The following is a 15,250-nucleotide window of genomic DNA, read 5'->3' on the forward strand; positions in this document are numbered from 1 at the left end:
GTGTGGACCTGACCAGGTAGTCGCGGAGGGAACGGTCTTTGCGGAAGGCGGAAAGGGGTGGGGAGGGAAATAAATCCCTGGTGGTGGGGTCTTTTTGGAGGTGACGGAAATGTCGGCGGATGATTTGGTTTATGCGAAGGTTTGGAGGGAAGAAGGTGAGCACCAGGGGCGTTCTGTCCTTGTTACGGTTGGAGGGGTGGGGTTTGAGGGCAGAGGTGCGGGATGTGGACGAGATGCGTTGGAGGGCATCTTTAACCACGTGGGAAGGGAAATTGCGGTCTCTAAATAAGGAGGCCATCTGGTGTGTTCTGTGGTGGAACTGGTCCTCCTGGGAGCAGATACGGCGGAGGCGGAGAAATTGGGAATATGGGATGGCATTTTTGCAAGAGATAGGGTGGGAAGAGGTGTAATCCAGGAAGCTGTGGGAGTTGGTGGGTTTGTAAAAAAATGTCAGTTCAAGTCGGTCGTCACTAATGGAGATGGAGAGGTCCAGGAAGGGGAGTGAGGTGTCAGAGATGGTCCAGGTAAATTTAAGGTCAGGGTGGAATGTGTTGGTGAAGTTGATGAATTGCTCAAATCCCTTACCCTCATCTATCATCGCACCAGCTTCCACATCCAGAGGATCATTAACCACCATTTCCACAGCACTCCAGCGGTGCTCAGTGCAAGTTGGAAGAACAGCATCTCATTCTCCACATGGGCACCCTGCAGCTTCCTGGCCTCAGTATTGAGTTCTAAATAATTTTACAGCCAGAATGAGGTGTTTTATCCATCCTCACACCTCAGGCCCTGTCGTGACATGAGTTGTTTTCAGCACAGCCAAACCATTTTCACCAACTTATTGTCCCCACTATCAGCTTTTCATTCTCCCTCCCATCCTTTTGATGATCTGACTTCCATTCACTCTCTCTGGGCTCCATCTCCACCTATCTGCTCACTCCTTTTCCCCTCCCCCACCACCTGTCTTTACCATAGATACCACTTTTCCCCAGCTACAGGCAGTTCTGAAGAAGGATTTGAAATTTTAAATCTGATTTCTCTCCACAGATGCTGCCAGACCTGCTGAGTTTCTCCAGCAATTTCTATTGATTTATATTGGAAGGTTTCCCGAACAAGAGGAGGAGGCTATTCAGCCCATTGTAACTGTGTTGATTGATACAGAGCTCTCTAGAACATCCCACTGCCCAGCTCCTGGTCCATAGCCCTGGAGACTCATGTTCTTCAAATCCTTATCCAAGTGAGTTTTAAATGTCAGGGTCAAAAAGGTTGGTGCTGGAAAAGCACAGCCGGTCAGGCAGCATCCGAGGAGCAGAAGAGTCATTCCTGATGAAGAGTTTATACTTGAAACATCAACTCTCCTGCCTCTCGGATGCTGCCGAACTAGCTGTGCTTTTCCAGCACCACACATTTTGACTCTGATTTCCAGCATCTGCAGCACACACTTTCTCCTGGGTTTTAGATGTGTTGATGGTTCCTGTCTCTCTAAACATAGAATACAGAACATGGGACAGTACAGTGCAGGAACATGGTCTTTGGTCCACCATGTCAATGCAAACCATGATGCCATTCTAAACTAATCCCATTTCCCAGCACATGGTCCATCCCTCTCTGTTCCTGTTGTTCATGGGCCTGTCTAAATGGCTCTTAAATGTTGCTAACGTATCTGCTTCTATCACCTCTCCTGGTAACCTGTTCCAGACATCTACCATTCTCTTTGTTAAAAGCTATCCTCACAAATCACCCTCAAATTTTTCCTCATTCACCTTAAATTTATGCCGCTTGTATATGACATCTCCACTCTTTGAAAGAAAACGGACTGTCTCTCCTATCCCTGCCTCTCATAAATTTATGTATTTCTGTTAGGTCTCCCCTCACCCTCCAATACTCTCGCAAAAATAAATCCAGGTTTGACCAAGTTCTCCTGATAGTTAACACACACCAAATCAGGGAACATCCTGCTCAATCTCTTCTGCACCTTTGTTTTGTGCACAAGTACCCCTATGTCCCTTCATGTTGTAGCTTTCTTCCATTTCTTTTCTCCAGACCTGCTGAGTTTGTCTGTTTGTTTCTCAATCATGACTCCTACAGACATGTCCAAACTTTGATAGAACCTGAACACTGAGGGAACTGGTTCTGAGTGGCACTCGGAACAGCATCGCAGTCACAAAACTACCCGCTCACAACAACTCAATGTCTCCCTGGTTTGGATCAATCTCGCCACTTTCCCCTGGATCCCATGAACTTTTGATTTTGTGACCAGTCTGCCTTGTGGAACTTCACCAAACACCTTGCTAACATCCGCATTGATGGTCAATATCAAACACCCAATCAACCATCCTTCAATACTCCTTAAAAATTTGATCATGTTTATCAGACCTGACTACCCTTCAACAATCGTCTTCTGAGGGAATGGTACTGGGTCAGACTCGCATCATGAAGACCTCATCAGGGGAGAATTCAAGGTCAGTTAAAACTGAACTGGGAGTTCTCATTTGGGATGATTCTCTGACGGTGGCCAGGCACGAATTCTATGAGTTGACCAGTTTCCCACTGCAGCTTCAAACATCAACACTGCAACTCCTCCTCAGGAAACCAGACTCACAGTGAAATCAGCTCTTAAAGATATGGGGGAGTGGGAGTGATCTCAAACGATACACTTTCTCAATATAGAAACAAACGTTGACTCACGGCCTTCTGACAGACTGTTTGTGAATCTCTTGCCACCTTTAACAAAGACAAAATGTTCTCTTAGTTTGATTATAGAATCTGATTATCAATTAGACAATTGCTCAAAACCTTTAAGGTGCAGCCATTTACCTGTTCTGTTGCTGTCAATCTCAGCATAGAGGATGGAACTGTCCTGATCTGTAACACAAACAGGAATGATAAGGGACCATGCATCGACAGGCTTGTCCTTAAATATCAGCAATGGCTCAGTGGACACCACATCATTCTCTGAGTTAGAGATGTGATTGGAGCAGGTGAAATATTGGGCTTGCAGCATGGGTTGGTACCTGGGACTTCGATGTTGTGCTTAAACATGTGGTGCTGGAAAAGCGCAGCAGGTCAGCCAGCATCAAAAGAAAAGGAGAATCGATGTTTCGGACATAAGCCCTTCGTCAGGAATCAAACATCCTGAAGAAGGGCTTAAGCCCGAAACGTCGATTCTCCTGTTCCTTTGATGCTGCCTGACCTGCTGTGCTTTTCCAGCAACACATTTTTAAGCTCTGATCTCCCGCATCTGCAGTCCTCACTTCCTCCCACTTCGATGTTGTGGCCATTTTGGAGATATAGGTAGAGTAGGGACAGGAATGGTTGTTGCAGTTCCAGGATTTAGATGTTTCAGTAAGAACAGGGAAGACGGTAAGGTGGGGGGAGGGGGTGTGCAGTGGCATTGTTAGTCAAGGACAGTAGTATGATTGCTGAAAGGACATTTGAGGACTCATCGACTGAGGTAGTATGGGCTGAGGTTAGAAACAGGAAAGTTGAGGTCACCCTGTCAGGAGTTTTCTATAGGCCTCCAAATAGTTCCAGAGATGTAGAGGAAAGGATAGCAAAGATGATTCTGGACAGGAGCAAGAGTGACACAGTAGTTGTTATGGGGGTCTTTAACTTTCCATATATTGACTAGGAATACTATAGTTCAAGTACTTAAGATGGGTCAGTTGTTGTCCAATGTGTGCAGGAGAATTTCCTGACACAGTACACAGACAGGCCAACAAGGGATGAGGCCACTTCAGATTTGGTACTGGGTAATGAACCTGGCCAGGTGTACAATTTGGAGGTAGGTGAGCACTTTCGTGATAGTGACCACAAATTGGTTAAGTTTATTTTAACAATGGAAAGGGATGGGTATATATTGCAGGACAAGATTTATGAGCTGGAAGAAAGGCAACTACGATGTGATTAGGCAAGATTTAGGATGCATGGGATGGGCAAGGAAACTGAAGGGGATGGGCACAATTGAAATGTGCAGCTTATACAAGGAACAGTTACTGTAGGTCCTTGATACACATGTATCTGTCAGGCAGGGAGGAAGTTGCTGAGTGCGGGAGCCATGGTTTACTCAGGAAGTTGAATCTCTTGTCAAGAGGAAGAAGAAAGCTTTTGTTCGGTTGAGATGTGAAGGCTCAGTTAGGGTGCTTGAGAGTGACAAGTTAGCCAGGAAAGACCTAAAGAGAGAGCGAAGAGGAGCCAGGAGGGGACATAAGACACCATTGTCAGATAGGATCAAGGAAAACCCTCAGGCTTTCCATAAGGATATCAGGAATAAAAGAGTGACAAGAGTAAGACTAGGGCCAATCAAGGATAGTAGTGGGAAATTGTACATCGAGTCAGAGGTGATAGGGGAAGCGGTAAATGAATATTTTTCCTCAGTATTCACACAAGATAAAGATAATGTTGTCGAGGAAAATACTGAGATACAGGCCACTAAACGAGATGGGATTGATGGTCACAAGGAGGAGGTGTTAGCAATTCGAGAAAGTGTGAAAATAGATAAGTCGGATAGGATTTACCATGGGTTCTCTGGAAAGCCAGGGACGAGATTGATGAGCCTTTCACTTTGATCTTTATGTTGTCGTTGTCAACAGGAATGGTGCCAGAAGACTGGAGGAGGGAAATGTTGTTCCTTTGTTCAAGAAGGGGAGTAGAGACAACCCTGGTAATTATAGACCAGTGAGTAACGAGGGTAACGTGTTGCAAAAGGTTATAAGAGATAAGATTTATAATCATCTGGAAAGGAATAAGTTGATTAGGAATAGTCAACACGGTTTTGTGAAGGGTAGGTCGTGCCTCACAAACCTTATTGAGTTCTTTAAGAAGGTGAACAAACAGGTGGATGGGGGGGGAAAGCTGTTGATTTGGTGGATATGGATTTCAGTAAGGCATTTGATAAGGTTGCCCATGGTAGGCTACTGCACAAAATACAAAGGCATGGGATTGAGGTTGATTTAGTTGTTTGGATCAGAAATTGGCTCTGTGAAAGGAGACAGAGGGTGGTAGTTGCTGGGAGATGTTTATCCAGGAGTTCAATTACTAGTGGTGTACGCAAGGATCTGTTTTGGGTCATGTTTGTGGATGACCCGGGTGAGGGCTTTGATGGATGGGTTAGTAAATTTGCAGATGACACTCAGGTTGGTGGAGTTGTGGATCATGTTGAAGGATGTTGTAGGTTAAAGAGAGACATAGATAAACTGCAGAGCTGGGCTGAGAGGTGGCAAATGGAGTTTAATGTGGAAAAGTGTGAGGCGATTCACTTTGGAAGGAGTAACAGGAGTACAGAGTACTGGGCTAATTGTAAGATTCTTGGTACTGTAGATGAGCAGAGAGTTCTCGGTGTCCATGCACATAGATCTCTGAAAGTTGCTACCCAGGTTGATAGAGTTGCTAAGAAGGCATACAATGTGTTAGCTTGTATTAGTGAAGGGATTGAGTTTTCGAATCATGAGGTCATGCTGCAGCTCTACAAAACTCTGGTGTGGCTGCACTTGGAGTATTGAATGCAGATCTGGTCACCGTATGACAGGAAGGATGTGGAAGCTTTGGAAAGGGTGCAGAGGAGATTTTGAGGATGTTGCCTGGTCTGGAGGGAAGGTCTTACAAGGACTGCTGACGGTCTTGAGGCTGTTTCCATAAGAGAGAAGAAGGCTGAGAGCTGACTTAATTGAAACATAAAATAATCAGAGGGTTAGATAGGGTGGACAGTGAGAGCCTTATTCCTCAGATGGTGATGGCTAGCACGAAGGGGCATAGCTTTAAATTGAGGGGGGAACGATATCAGACAGATGTCAGAGGTAGCTTATTTACTTCGAGAGTCGTATAAGAGTGGTACACACTGCCTGCTACAGCAGTAGACTTGCCAACTTGAAGAGCATTTAATGGTCATTGGATAAACATATGGATGAAAATGGAATAGTGTTTGATGGGCTTCAGATTGGTTTCGCAGGTCGGCACAACATCGAGGGCGAAAGGGCCTGTGCTGCACTGTAATGTTCTATGTTCAATGTTGGACGCTGGTGGAGAGTTGAGGTGAGGTAGGGGGAACATTGGAGGATGCAGGGATTGAGAAGAGAATGAGAACAAATTCAGTAGTTTTCATATCCTTGCAAGGCACATGGGTCTCACAGGCAAGGCCAGCGTTTGTTGCCCATCCCTGAACACCCTTGAAGTGAGATGCTTGCTTGGCCATTTCAGAGGGCAGCAGGTCAGAGTCAGACACATTGCATTCAATCGCTCCTAAAAAGACACACTGAGGTTTGAAATGGGAATCTGAAGTCACCTGTCGGGCAGATTGGGTAGAGATGGTAAGTTTGCTTCCCTGAAGGAGACTGGCAAACCAGAACTTTTTTTTAAGACAACAACTAATGTTAATTCAGATGGCCACCATCACAGAGTTGAGTTTATGCTTCCAGATTTAATAATTAAGTGTAAATTTTACAAGTTGCCATGGTGAAAATTGAACCTCTCTCCCCAGAACATGAACCCGACCCTCAGGTTCCCCACAGCAGCCCAGCTACCGGGAGTCATTTGAGACGTGTGACACCCAACTGGACTGTTTTCCTTGACCCATACCAAAGCAGCAGACAGACTGGCCGTGAACAGCTCGAGGCAGCAAGGACCGGGCCGAGCCAGTTACTCAGCCAGATGATTCAGGGAATCGGAAATGGTTATTGTCCAAGAATCCATCCAGGGTCAGTGACTGAGGAGAAGATTTCCATCTCCATTGCCCGAACAATAATCCAGAGTCTGGTCAGCTCCCTTAATGGAAACCCATATCTTTTCATTCATTTACATTGAATGGTCTGAAAGTTAAAAGGTTCATCTATCAAAGACATCAATCTATGCAATAAGTGTGAAGGCTTAAGGATGGGGGTGGGGATAGTTTTCAACTGATGCAGACTCAATGGGCCGAAGGGCTTTATTCTGTGCTGGAGAACGGTTTAACTCAATGTAACAGTCTGCCCCTGAATATCTCTCCAGGATTCACACTCTCTCCATTAGAGTCTCTGAAATGGACAATGATCGGTCAGTTAGAGTACAGACAGTACCTGGAGCAGTGAGCTGCTGGCACTGATCAGTCCCGGGAATGCTGGATGAACCTGGATCATTCCTGAAAAATACACAAGGAACATGAATATTCCGAGGAATCTAAATGCATTCTGCCAGGTCACAGAAAGGAACATTCTTACTGTACATCAATCTCTTGCTTTGGTTACACAGAGAACAGATTCCAAAGATTGATAAACACAGTTAATAGAATGAACTTTGCCAGAAATCACAGATACTCAGATAATCAGAAAAGCCACCGTTGAATAAATTGTCATGAGAAACAGTTTTGCCTTGGCATCAGAATATGTCTGGCACCCAGGGAACCCAAGGTGTAGTCAGCAGCTGTAACACAGGGAGGGCTGTGCAGACACTGTCAGGAATCACAGTGACAGATCATTCCAGGCAGCTCTGGCTCAGCTTGGAGCAACTAGTCACAGGGCAGGGAGGGAGGGTGTTGGAGATGAGGGGAAAGTGCTTGCAGGGGCTTCCCATCTGCTGTAACTTTGGAGGGTGTTACAGGGCATGGAAATCTTGGAAAGTGGGGAATGACAGGAAATCACATTCCCATCCAATAGAAATTCAGCTGCTTGGACAACAAGAGAGAAAATAGTAGGATTCACAAAAACATCCTTTTTATCCTCAGCACTCGCTGCAAGTGATAATCGTTTAATCTTTCCCACCATTCAATACAACTCAAAGTATCCACTGTGATAAAAATGAGCAACATTTCAGTTTTGATTGAGGATAAATTGCAGGTTAATTTGGAGACGGTGAATCAGGAGCTAGAGTTTTACAATTGCTGGAAATTGCTGCTCAGAAATCATCAATCTGTCATTTACCTCAGTCCATTGATCACTTTTCAACTCTGAGTGTTCGACCAGCTTTTTAAAAGGGCAAACCACATTAGCAGCTCATCAGCAGGGACCTGCATTCTGTCTGTGAGCAAGAGATATTCAGGATTCTGGGTAATCTAAGATGGAGGACGGGAAACATTTCAACTTGGAAGAGCTGCTCCTTTTTTGAGGTATTTTAGGTGCTGGAGGTGATTTCCTCAAATCGCAGGAGCAGCAATTACTGGTTTATATGCTGTTGCATTGTTTTGGAACTTTGGAAAAAAAGTCAAAACAACATCAGTTTTAAAAGGGAGAAGAACAGACAAAGGAAGCACATGGTGAGGACGGTGCAGGAGAGAGAGAGAGAGAGAGAGAGAGAGAGAGAGAACCTGCACAGTTACTGCCTTTGCTGCTTTTGAATTCATGTGTTGCTGGACATCGGAGTGCATTTGGGAAAATTAACAAACAGTGAATTTCACAACTAATCTTGGAGGAACATTGGGCGAAGTTCACAGCACAGAATCAGATAAGTTAATTGTTGTTTTAGGTCTGTCCAAGAGAAAGGCTGTATTAGTGAGTACAGTGGGTTCTTTCTTGATTATATGTTTTTGGAGATAAGTCTCTTGATTAAACTTAAAATATAAGCCACAGATATTAATTTAACTTTTGACTTTTTTTCCAAATGCTACAGGAAGGATAGAAAGGGAGGCAAAAGAGGAGGGAGAGTGGCATTTTTGATAAGGGATAGCATTACAGCTGTGCTGAGGGAGGATATTCCCAGAAATACAAACAGGGATGTGATTTGGATGGAACTGAGAAATAAGAAAGGGATGATCACCTTATTGGGACTGTATTATAGACCCCACAATAGTCAGAGGGAAATTGAGAAATAAACATGTAAGGACATCTCAGCTATCTGTAAGAATAAAAAGGTAGTTATTGTAAGGATTTTAACTTTTCAAACATTGACTGGGACTGCCATAGTGTTCAGGGTTTAGATGGAAAGGAATTTCTTAAGTGTGTACAAGGCAATTTTCTGATTCAGTATGTGGACGTACCTGCGAGACAAGGTGCAAAACTTGACCTACTCTTGGGAAATAAGGCAGGGCAGGTGTCTGAGGTGTCAGTGGGGGAGCACTTTGGGGCCACTGACCATAATTCTATTCATTTTAAAATAGTGATGGAAAAGCATAGACCAGATCTAAAAGTTGAAGTTCTAAATTGGAGGAAGGCCAATTTTGATGGTATTAGGCAAGAACTTTCGAGAGCTGGTTGGAGGCAGATGTTCGCAGGTAAAGGGATGGCTGGAAAATGGGAAGCCTTCAGAAATGAGATAACAAGAATCCAGGGAACGTATATTCCTGTCAGGGTGAAAGGGTAGGCTGGTAGGTATAGAGAATACTGGATGACTCAAGAAATTGAGGGCTTGGTTAAGAAAAAGAAGGAAGCATATGACAGGTATAGACAGGATAGATCAAGTGAATCCTTAGAAGAGTATAAAGGAAGTAGGAGTATACTAGGGAAGAGGGAAATCAGGAGGGCAAAAAGGGGACCTGAGATAGCTTTAGCAAATAGAGTTAAGGAGAATCCAAAGGGCTTTTACAATATATTATGGACAAAAGGCTAACTAGGGAGAGAATCGGGCCCCTCAAAGATCAGCAAGGCGGCCTTTGTGTGGAGCCACAGAAAATGGGGAAGATACTAAATGAATATTTTGCATCAGTATTTACTGTGGAAAAGGATAAGGAAGATATAGACTATAGGGAAATAAATGGTGACATCTTACAAAATGTCCAGATTACAGAGGAGGAAGTGTTGGATGTCTTGAAACGGTTAAAGGTGGATAAATCCCCAGGACCTGATCAAGTGTACCCGAGAACTCTGTGGGAAGCTAGAGAAGTGATTGCTGGGCCTCTTGCTGAGATATTTGTATCATCGACAGTCACAGGTGAGGTGCCGGAAGACTGGAGGTTGTCAAATGTGGTGCCATTGTTTAAGAAAGGCAGTAAGGACAAGCCAGGGAACTATAGACCAGTGAGCCTGACCTCAGTGGTGGGCAAGTTGTTGGAGGGAATCCTGAGGGACAGGATGTACATGTATTTGGAAAGGCAAGGACTGATTAGGGATAGTAGACATGGCTTTATGTGTGGGAAATCATGTCTCACAAACTTGATTGAGTTTTTTGAAGAAGTAACAAAGAAGATTGATGAGGGCAGAGCGGTAGATGTGATCTATATGGACTTCAGTAAGGCTTTCAACAAGGTTCCCCATGGGAGACTGGTGAGCATGGTTAGATCTCATGGAATACAGGGAGAACTAGCCACTTGGATACAAAACTGGCTCAAAGGTAGAAGACAGAGGGTGCTGGAGGAGGGTTGTTATTCAGACTGGTGGCCTGTGACCAGTGGAGTGCCACAGGGATTGGTGCTGGGTCCTCTAGTTTTTGTCATTTACATAAATGATTTGGATGCGAGCATAAGAGGTACAGTTCGTAAGTTTGCAGATGACATCAAAATTGGAGGTGTATTGGACAGAGAAGAGGGTTACCTCAGATTACAACAGGATCTGGACCAGATGGGCCACTGGGCTGGGAAGTGGCAGGTGGAATTTAATTCAGATAAATGTGAGGTGCTGCATTTTGGGAAAGCAAATCTTAGCAGGACTTATACACTTAATGGTAAGATCCGAGGGAGTGTTTCTGAACAAAAGAGACCTTGGAGTGTAAGTTCATTGCTCCTTGAAAATGGAGTCGCAGTGAGATAGGATAGTGAAGAAGGCATTTGGTATGTTTCCTTTATTGGTCAGAGTATTGAGTACAGGAGTTGGGAGGTCATGTTGCAGCTGTCCAGGACATTGGTTAGGCCACTGTTGGAATATTGCGTGCAATTCTGTTCTCCTTTATATCGGAAAGATGTTGTGAAACTTGAAAGGGTTCAGAAAAGATTTACAAGGATGTTGCCTGGGTTGGAGGATTTGAGCTGTAGGGAGAGGCTGTACAGGCTGGGGCTGTTTTCCCTGCAGCATCGGAGGCTGAGGGGTGATCCTATAAAGGTTTACAAAATTATGAGGGGCATGGATAGGATAAATAGGCAAAGTCCTTTCCCTGGGGTCGGAGAGTCCAGTACTAGAGGACGTACAGAGGTGGTACATGTATGGAATGAGCTGCCAGAGGATGTGGTGGAGGCTGGTACAGTTGCAACATTTAAGAGGCATTTGGATGGGTATATGAATCGGAAGGGTTTGGGGGGATATGGGCCGGGTGCTGGCAGGTGGGACTAGATTGGGTTGGGATATCTGGTCGGCATGGACAGGTTGGACCAAAGGGTCTGTTTCCATGCTGTACATCTGTATGACTCTATGGCCCAGCGCATTTCTACAACCACGTTTATATCAGTCACTGATGACCTTACCTTTTCAAAGCTGTGGTCGGATCCATTTGCTGTGAACCCCCTAAAAAGATAAAAATGATTCATAAATATGAACAAATTTGCCACATTGTCTCCACAGTTGGATGAGTCTCCAGCAAAACCATCCCTGACCAACAATACATATATTTTGCACGGTTAGATACAGTGATCTCTCGAATCTTATCTGATTGCTAAAGCTTTACTCAGGAGTGTCCTCCTTATCCCAGTCCAATATCAATAATGGACCAACAACAAAAACAGATGTTGCTGGAAAAGCTCAGCAGGTCTGGCGCAATCTCTGAAGAGAAATCAGAGTTAATGTTTCAGGTCCGGTGACCCTTCCTCAGAACTGACGGTAGCTCGGAAAATATTGGCTTAAATGCAGAAGATAGGATGAGGGGAAGTGCTAAGATGTAAATGATAGTTGACCAAGTCAGATGAGAGTGTTTTACAATAATCAGTGGGAACAAGAGATCAGATGCAGGAAGATGTGTTCAGTCAAAGAGCAGAAACAAGAGAGAAAGGTACTAATATTGTTCTGATCCCAGTTGATGTTATTCCTGGACAAGTCAGGTCCCAGACTGAAACAGGTTTGCTCGAGCATATTTTGAGTTGTTTTTGTTTTTGATGAAATGGTCTCTCTCTGAAAGATAAGCGCACGATGCTGCAGAGTTTGCATCATACTATAGCAGAAGCTAATTCTCAAAAGAAATGAAGATAAAACATGTGTCTACTTAAGACATAAGTTCAAAAATTTTAAAAATAGAGTCAAATTTTATCATATTAATGCAAAAATACTTCTTTATAAATCAAAAATAATAAAAGCTCTGTGTCAACCCCAGCACTCATCCCCAGTACAGTACTCAAAAATACATCTTGTTTTATACCCAGAAAGACTACTTGGGCAAGACTAACCCCAGGGTACCTGTTTCGAACACACTGGGAGATTTAATTTTGATCATAAGCGGTCAATGAGCTAAAGTTCACTTATAAATTATGTGAAGGGAATGGTCAAGAGATACAGATATCTCACGAGGAGTAATAGTTAACTGTAAAAAAATTAATGACAGTGTCAAACTGAAAGAAAACACAAATATTTACACAAAATAAAGGAACAGGTGAGAAGATTGGACAGGATATAAAAATCATCAATCAAAGGCAACAAAATTCATAAGGAGGGAAACCTTACTGTCCAGAGAAAGTTAGGCAGTATTGTAAGAGTGGATAGTTAGAGTTTCTCGAGACATTTTGCAGGTATGTTGGTGAGACAGCTGACTTGGGATGTAAAGCATGGATTCAGTTACCACATTAGCTGATCTTACCACAAAGGTCCCACTTTTTCAACTTCAACTCTTACTTGAGATAAGATGATTATCAGGTTAAACACACCACCAGTCATTTGTTTTTTTCTCTCTCTCTCTCTGATTAGAGAACACCACTGTGGTCCTCTGGGAATATGGCAACGTTACACTTAGATGGTTTAAAAACAACAGGAGTTTGTAGAATTAGTCATGGAAATGGCAATTGCATTAAATGGGTATTTTGCATTAGTCTTCAGGATAAGGGATAAAAATAACATTCATGATCATTATAAATTTGAAAATGAAAAGGAAGGAGGAACCCAGAAAATTCCAAACACCAGAGAAGTGGTCCTGAGTAAATCATTGATGCTGTGGACTGACAGTTCCCTGAGTCCCTGATGGACTTCATCCCAGGGTCTTTAAAGAGAGTTGCTGGGAAAATTGAACAATTGCTTTACATTTCCCACAATTCCCAAGGTTCTGGGCTGGTCCCACTGCCTTCAACAATAGCAAATCTAACTCCTGTGTTCAAAAAGAGACTATGTTTTTAATTTGATCAACCAGTGCACAGGGAGGTCACGAGGTCAGCCCCAAAACAGATCAGTGCCTGAACATAGCCCCCACTGCACAGGCCCGAACAGGAGCCATTGTTACCATTCCACCCCGAGATGTCTGTTACTCAGACTATCTGAGGCACCAGGTTGTCTTTTTGCAGCAAATCAATTTTAACAATAAAAACACAAAAAGGAATTGTTTCAAATTGCAGCTTCCTTTATGTTCCATCGAGATTCTGTACTGAGTGGGAATGAATGGAAAAGGTGTGGTCTGTTGGGATTCTGTCAAATGGAAGTGAATGAGAAGACATTTTGGTGCATTGAGAGTTGACAGTAATGGGGAGAAGAATGGGGATTAATCCATCAGAGTTTAATAGAATGGAGTGGAATGGCCTTGCTTGTGAAACAGCCTCAATCTTCAATCACCCATGAGTCAGACATCAGTCAGTGGGTGATACTATTGAACAGGCCACCTTCACCCACCCTCCACCACCCACCAAAGACAAAGCCAGCGTTTTCAGAGAATGTACTGAAGAGGAGAGAGTCGGTGAGGGAAAATTAATCCAGGGTCATTGTTTATTGCTGTTTCAAAAACAGAACCATATTGTTTTATGAACCTCGTTCTCTCCAGAACCCACCTCCTTTCTTCCTGAAGGTGATGAAGATGATGACAATGACGATGAGGAGGAGGAGGAGGATGAGCAGTGGAATGACCAGTGAATATACTGAGACATACTGAGCAGGCTGAGTCTTCACTGGAAAACAGCAAGAACAACATTGGTTAGGAATATCTCAATGTTGCTGCAGTGAAACCTGTAGCAGGGTGATAGAGTGTGAGGTTAAATGTACACATTGGGCATTCTTTGACAGAGCAATCCAGTTCCTCCCCCTCCCCCTGTCCATCCCTATAACCCTGCAACTTGTTCCTTTCCGAATACTTATCCCTTGTTTCTGAAAGATGCCCCTGTTGAATCTGTTTCCATTGCCCTGTCAGGCAGTGCTTTCCAGGTGAGGACAATTCTTGAAGGAGGCAGCTGCTTAATTCTGTGACACAGAATAGAAGATTAGATGGATATTTCACATCATTCCACAGGGCAGTTGTTGGATCCGGTGCTGACTTGCCCTGTCTCAGTTGGATAATGGGAAGGACAGATTTAGCTCCAGCTACACCTGGACTGAGGGTGAGAAAAATTGGTAATAGTGACTGTCCTCGGGATTTCGGCACACCAGATGTTGTCATGAAGGAAACAATAACAAATATTGCTGGAGAAACTCTGCAGATCTGGCAGCCATCTGTGGACAGAACTCAGAATGAAAGTTTTGAGTCCAGTGATCCTTCATCAGAACTGACAGCTGCTAAGGAAAGGTGGTATGGAAACTGTTGACAGGGGATTGTGGGACCGGGGTGGGAGTGGGGGGGAAATGAGTGAGAGGCTGGTGGAGACTGAGCCCACCCATAAGGTGAGAAAGACAGTCACATAGACAAAGGGATGCTGAATGGCCCTCCAGGGAGAAAGACAATGTGATAATGGGAACCAGGAAGTAGGTGAAAGCAACTCATGTCATTACCAGGCCAGAGATGTACTGTGGTGGGATTTGAACCCATGATCTGGGTGTCTGGATTGGTCACCCAGTGACAGTCGCAGAAAATCACCACCTTCCTTTATAACCCATGTGTGAATGCAGGACGAGGATTGGTTCCACATTGTTGTGCTTCCTCACACAGTCAGATGGACACTGGGGTAACATACTAGCATTGATGGAACTATTCCTGATGAAGGTGTGAACACTTTCATTGTAACCAAGAGGGACACATTAGGCTGTTGCACCTTCCTGCTCGAGGAGATGATCTCAGTGTCAGTATAACTTTGGTGCATTTGGAGATTGAACTGAATGTTCTGAGTGTGTCAATGTCTTTCAATACTGACATCAGAATGAACCTCAAAGAATCAGCACATCAAATTACACTAAACATTTAAAAAATCACATTTCAAACACAAAAGCAAAATATTGCAGATGCTGGGAATTTGAAATAAAAATCAAATAGTCAGCAGGCCAGCTCATACCTGTGGAGAGAAACAGTTTCATATTTTAGTTCAATGACC

The 15,250-nt window shown here is 43.9% G+C and overlaps 1 long non-coding RNA gene across 1 annotated transcript; it reads right to left on the reverse strand.

The window, feature by feature from the left end:
• Positions 1–7,071: 7,071 nt before the first annotated feature.
• LOC140492621 (uncharacterized) lies at positions 7,072–13,896 on the reverse strand. Its single transcript, XR_011963589.1, has 3 exons — positions 13,784–13,896; positions 11,294–11,333; positions 7,072–7,111 (listed from the first exon to the last, which is right to left on the reverse strand). It is a non-coding gene; the product is annotated as an uncharacterized lncRNA (long non-coding RNA).
• Between the last annotated feature and the right edge of the window lie 1,354 nt (positions 13,897–15,250).

Source organism: Chiloscyllium punctatum, chromosome 2 (assembly GCF_047496795.1).
Source record: "Chiloscyllium punctatum isolate Juve2018m chromosome 2, sChiPun1.3, whole genome shotgun sequence".
In the NCBI taxonomy this organism is placed as follows: Eukaryota; Metazoa; Chordata; class Chondrichthyes; order Orectolobiformes; family Hemiscylliidae; genus Chiloscyllium; species Chiloscyllium punctatum.